Here is a 6,430-nt window from a genome sequence, read left to right on the forward strand (position 1 = left end):
GAGCGGCACAGTGGGAGAAATAGAATGGAATGGAATGTGGCCTGGGAAATCACAAATGGCTGAGATTAATTAAAACTTTCCTTACATCAATTTGTTGATTGTTGCAGTATGACATTGTCATAATTAATGCTGCGGGCATGTTTCTCCTATCACTAGCGCCGTGAGCAATGTTGGACAGACCTTAATGGCAATAAGACTGTCCTAGAAGGACCAGCCTGTCGGGTCAGTGTGTGGACTAGTTTTGTGGCTGTGTGAGACATTCTTGTGGTGTGGTAGACACAGGTTTTGGCTGTGTGTGTGGTTTGATGTTTTGAATTCTCAAAGGGTTGTGTAGTGCACTCGTCTATGTACCTCAATTGATGTTTTGAATACCTTTTGGTGATGCTTTCCCAAACATCAGATAATGAGCCAAAGATGTCGAGTTGGCTGGACAACATGGAAAGGCAACTTGTATGAAGCAAATGTTTAAGCACCTCTTTGGAGATTAGAGAGGAATTTGGTGGCGGCTCGCAGCAAATATGGCAAAAATCAAGGCCCGTGATCTGCGTGGTAAGAAGAAGGAAGATCTTCTAAAGCAGCTTGATGACCTCAAGGTCGAATTGTCGCAGCTCCGGGTTGCTAAAGTGACTGGTGGAGCTGCATCCAAGCTGTCCAAGATCCGGGTTGTCCGAAAATCCATTGCCAGAGTCCTCACAGTCATCAACCAGACACAGAAGGAAAACCTGCGAAAATTTTACAAAGGCAAGAAGTACAAGCCTCTTGATTTGAGGCCCAGGAAGACTCGTGCTTTGCGCCGTAGACTCAACAAATACGAGGGTTTGAAGACCAAAAAACAAGTCCGAAAAGAACGTCTATATCTGATAAGCGTGGCTAAAATACCACCCGAGTGACTTACCTCACTCACCTACAGTTACCCAAAATGAGTCAGCCGGACAGTGGAGAAGAATAAACAAAGCAAGTTTATTAGGCCACAAACTCCCATATGAGAGGGCCCTATATCGACCTCACCCCTAAGAGTGTGCCGAGAAGGACTGACTCACATCATCATGGTGATACATTATATTATGAGAAGGCAGAGTAAACACGCCCATAATGGAAAAGTACTGGTCCACCAGGAGTGTGGACAATGGCCTCATACAAGAGGCATCTGCACCTGCAATAGCAACACTTGTTATCATCTCCCAAGGACACAGAGCCAGGCCGCTACATCCCCAGCGCATGAGAACGGCCTGATAAGGAGTTTCGCTAGCAGGAGCCTCAGCTACAGTAAACCAAGAAATGCATATATGCTGACACGAGGAATTATTCCTATTCCTACGGGAGGGGGAATGAGCAAGTACAGTTTGCACGCAGAGAGAAATAATTCAAAATGGGGGCACACATGCTAAGCTAAGAACACTGCAAACGATATCACACGCATAAGTGAATAACTGCATAATGAGAACATAAACGTAAATGCGTAAATGCAAGTAATTAGTTAGACACATTCCGCTAACTCATAAGCATAATGTACGAAGGGGGCGGGGCTTGGGATTGACGCCTATCAGACCCTCCTTTTAGCGGACTGTGGCTAACACGTTTGTTTCCATTTATTAACCAAAAGGAGGGCCTTTACAGCAAAAATCTATGGGCTGGGAAAACTGGAAAGACATACTTAAACCAGAACATCATCATGAATGAGTATCAACCAATTAGCATCAGTAAGCTCAACAGCATTGGAGACAGGGTATTGTTTCAATCTTTTCGTAGACTTTTTCAGATTGCTGGCACACATGGAGCAACAAGGGGGAAGGCAGTAAACGCAGAGGCAGCATGACAGTAGAAAACCTATAACACCTATAATGACCATGAATATTTTCCAACCCCAGGAAGAGAAAAGACCCCACAACCATGTCTGTAGGGACCAGGTACCAGTATCTTGATGAAGTTCGGCAGCCAACCTATGAAGTTTCTGCACAGCCAAGTTAACTGTCGGGGCGGAGTCAGGAATGTACACGCAGCAAGACGTCCCGATGACGCGGCAAGCTCCACCCCTATCTGCCAGGATGACGTCAAGAACCATTCTATTCTGAATCGTGAATAATCTCATAGCCTGCATCTCCAGTGACATATTAGCTGCAATATCAGCTTCAGTATTCACTACCTTTTCCATAACCCGTGAAAGACGTCTGATGGATCTACTATTAAAAATAGGGCCCCAGAATGGCAACAGGCCTTTAGAAAAGTCGTTAAACTGCTGTCCAGCGGTGTCCGTCTGATCAACGTCATCAACTTGAAGATCCCTCCTTTTTCGCTGTCCTTGCACCACGTCAAACCTCCTATGTGTCTTATGATAATCCGAAGGTGCTACATAAACAGGAGGGAGTAAATATGCCAGGTAACATGTCCCACCCCAACCCTTAGGCAACCACAGGTACCCGTTATCTCCACATACAAAGTAGACATTAGGGGGAGTGACAAGCGAAGGACTAAGGGTCAACCTAATCGAGTTAGTCACATTACAAATGCTGTCACCCACCTTTATCGGACCTCTACCCTGTATACAGAAATAAGGCGAGGGTCCCACTACTGCTAGGGGCACCAGAGAATGGCCACTACTGTTTGTAGCAGGAGGGCGTCGGTATGCTAGAGAAGAGTTTAACTGTAGAAAACTCTCTCATACCTTATCAGTGTCATTAGGTATCAGAAATTTGTCCAACTTTTTCGAGCAAGTCTCTAAAAACTTTTGGTCAAAACGTCCATCAGTAAATAATCGTCCGAGGGATGAAGGAGGCAAAGGGTGTACTCGCATCGTCAGTGTAGACTTACTGTCAGGGAGTCGTGGGGTGAGAGAGTCAGGCTGCTGGAAAAACTTCACCCTACCTATCAAGGTATACCAGCCCACGCAGCTATTCACAGGGGTCAATTGCAGTGCCAACAACCTGTCCTTCTTATATGCTGCAGAAGGAAGCAACCCACATACCCAGCAATCTGTCACATTGTATACAGCGTGTGCATGATGTTGCGTTTTTATGAAGACATTATCACGGTAACCTTTTCTCATACATTGTTCACCATAATCAACAGTAACCATATTATGTTCTGGTAAGGGAGAAGGGGTAGGAACCAATTTGTGGACGGGGTAAGCTTTATCCAGGAAAAACAGTATTCCAAGCATGATCAGAAAGACAATAATGAGCACCACAATAACCACAATTTTACTTTTTCGTGATAGGGCACGCCATGGTGAATCTGGTTCTGGTCTGGGAGGGGCAGCAAAAGGCTGTTCCTCATCTGGTATTGGACGGCCAAAAGGATACATTTCTGCTAGAAAACGGGGCAAGGGATATCCTAAAAGTTCAAAAGCTAGGGACACTACTAAAAGTTCAGACACTCCAAAACCGGCCGGAGGGGTTCTTCACCCTTCGATGGGCTGTTCTCCCTATGTCCGTTAAAGCCTCATAGGCAGGCTTTCGACTTCGCAAACCCTATTCCCTCGACGGAGTCACACAACTGCAGTGACTCAGGAGCACAAAACTTGGGCCCACGTACAACTCTAATGTTCCATCCAGCAATGTCTCAGAAGCAATGTCTCAGAAGTGCACCAGGGCTCCTTTCAGCAGTCCATCCCTGTTGCTACAATAACCTATCGACTATAGTCCACTCCTAGTCCCTATCTCAGCCCTTCTTCCAGTGCTCAATGCGTTTGCCTCTCTTTCCTGGGCCGCAAGTTATAGCGAGTGCTCCCTCGCACTTCGGGGTCTGAAAACAGGATTGGTGGGTCGTTTTGAAAAGAGGTGGCTTTGGTCGCTTGAGCACCGTGACCGATAGAAGCCTCGCTACTCGTACTCAGGGCTGGCTTCCGTGCTTTTTTGTCGTGCTCCTCCCCGATCAACACAGCATCAGAAAAAGGGAGGTACTTAGGCAACGATTCTGTTTCGTGATCTGCAATGCCACCTCTTACCCATGCATCATAGGGTAAAGGTAGTGGAACCTTCCTTACGTGGGAGGCATGCGTCCACGCCTTTCGACCCTCCACTTGAAGTGCGGTGCGGGTGGTGAGCAGCACCAACCGTGGCTCAGACCACCTGGGCTCCAAACAGGACTTCCGCTGGTACTTCTTAACGACGACCCAGTCCCCTGGGTTGATGCCGTGTCCGGGCCCCTCAGGCAGCGGCTTCAGTGTGTCTGCTACCTGCTGGTGAACAGAATGGAGATCTTTAGTCAAAGCATACAAGTAGTCTGTCAACATAGGATATTCTATCTCTGAGAAACATTTAGGTCTAGGAACTCCCCACACATTGGCGGGCCTGCCGAATACAACTTCGTGGGGAGAAACACCTGTCTTGGAATTTACTGTAACTCGTGTGGAGAGTAGAGCAAGGGGGAGAGCGTCTGGCCAGCGTAGCCCAGTACTTTCCTGTATTTTGGCCATTTTCAATTTCAGTGTACCATTAAATCTTTCAACTAAACCCGCAGCCTGTGGGTGTAGGGCTGCGTGGAATTTTTGAGAGATTTGTAATCCCTTACATATATTTTTCATCAGTTCAGCATTGAAGGATGTACCGTTATCACTCCAGATCACTCTAGGTAACCCGAACCTACTAAAGTATTCCTTAATCAACATTTTAGCTGTCGACATGGCTGTACAGTATTTTGTTGGGAAAGCCTCCACCCACCTACTGAATGCGCACACCACCACAAGTACATACTTAAGGTTGTTCACTCTTTCCATTTCAATGTAATCCATCTGTATTACTTCAAAGGGGTATGTTGGGGGTGCAAAATTACCCACAGGGACAGGTGTTCCCTTCCCAGGATTGTGTCGTAAACAAATCATGCACTGTTGTACCAAACGTGTGGCCACCCTGGAAATGTTCTTATTACTCCATACTGGGTCTAATAATTTACATATTCCCTTGGCACTTATATGAGCTGGTCCATGAGCCATTGTCACCACTGGGAGGACATATGCATTTGGGAGCAACCATCGTCTTTTGTCTGGCACATCCGTCCAGCACTCATCCGAGTCCAACTGTCCCTTTCCATTCTTCCACTCTTTCAGCTCCTCTTCAGTCACTTTCTCTTGTATATTCCGCACACTCTGTACAGTATCTGCAAACATGTTAACGTCTGGTACCCATCTAGCCGGTCCAGCCACAAACATTCGCGGGAGTCTGTTCCTGGCAGTTTCTTTAGCTGTCTGATCTGCAAACGCGTTTCCCCGCCCTACGTCATCAACCACCGCTTTGTGTGCACTGCACTTTATTACTGCTAGCCGTCTGGGAAGCGTTAGGGCTGTCAGCAGGTGCAATATCAATGGGCCATGTTGAATTCGTTGTCCGTGTGATGTCAGAAATCCCCTCTCTGCCCACAGTCTTCCATATCTATGAGCCACGCCAAAGGCGTATTGGCTGTCAGTATAAATGTTCACATCCAATCCTTCACTCAGTTCACATGCACGCATCAACGCTATTATTTCTGCAGCTTGGGCTGAGTTGTACGGGACTCTGGAAGTCTCCACCACTGTTTGTAATGTCGTGACTGCATATGCTGCTGTTGTGGTACCGTCCGCTAGTTTAAAACAAGACCCGTCGACATACAACTCTCCGTCAGGGTCATCTAGGGGCTTATCCGTCAAATCTACTCTCCCTTTTGTCTCCTCCTCGGTTCGGAACAGGCAGTCATGCACTTCACCATCTTTCTCATCTGAAGGGAGAGGCAACAGTGTGGCTGGATTCAGGGTAGCGCATCTTTTTATCGTTACATGTGGGGCAAATAGTGTCATCTCATAACCAGTCAGACGAGCGCTAGTTAAATGCTGCGTCTGTGTTCTGTTTAGCAAAATGTCCACTGCATGTGGTACCATTACCGTAAGAGCTGAACCCAGTACGAGCCCTGCCGATTGTCTTATCGAGACTGCAGCAGCCGCTGTAGCCCTTAGACAGCTCGGAAGTGCTCTTGCCACGTTGTCGAGCATTGCAGAGAAGTAAGCACACGGTCTCTGTTTCCCTCCAAAATCTTGTGTTAAGACAGACAACGCGCAACCTTCCGCCTCGTGCACATAGAGTACAAAAGGCTTCTGGTAATTGGGTGTTCCCAAAACGGGTGCAGAACATAGAGCAGTCTTCAACAACTCAAACGCTTCTTGGCATGCAGGTGTCCAAGGTAGGGGCTCACACACCTCTTTCGTGGTCAGATACAGCAGGGGTTTTGTTAGTAAAGCATAATTAGGTATCCACTGGCGACAGTACGATGTTATGCCCAAGAATGCGCGCACCTCTCGCTGTGTGTTGGGTACTGCCATGCTAGTTATTGCCTTGACGCGCTCTGGTGTCAGCCTTCTCCCGTCCTTCGATAGGAGGTGACCGAGGTAGGTGACCTCCTGTCGACAGTATTGGAATTTAGGGAGGGACACCTTGTGTCCCTTACGAGCCAAATGGTGTAACAA

General features: G+C 47.3%; 1 pseudogene; it reads left to right on the forward strand.

Annotated features, from left to right (window-relative positions):
• The first annotated feature begins 504 nt into the window (after positions 1–504).
• On the forward strand, positions 505–890 carry LOC144820170 (large ribosomal subunit protein uL29 pseudogene; annotated as a pseudogene).
• Positions 891–6,430: the final 5,540 nt, after the last annotated feature.

This window comes from Lissotriton helveticus, chromosome 2_1 (assembly GCF_964261635.1).
Source record: "Lissotriton helveticus chromosome 2_1, aLisHel1.1, whole genome shotgun sequence".
NCBI lineage: Eukaryota > Metazoa > Chordata > Amphibia > Caudata > Salamandridae > Lissotriton > Lissotriton helveticus.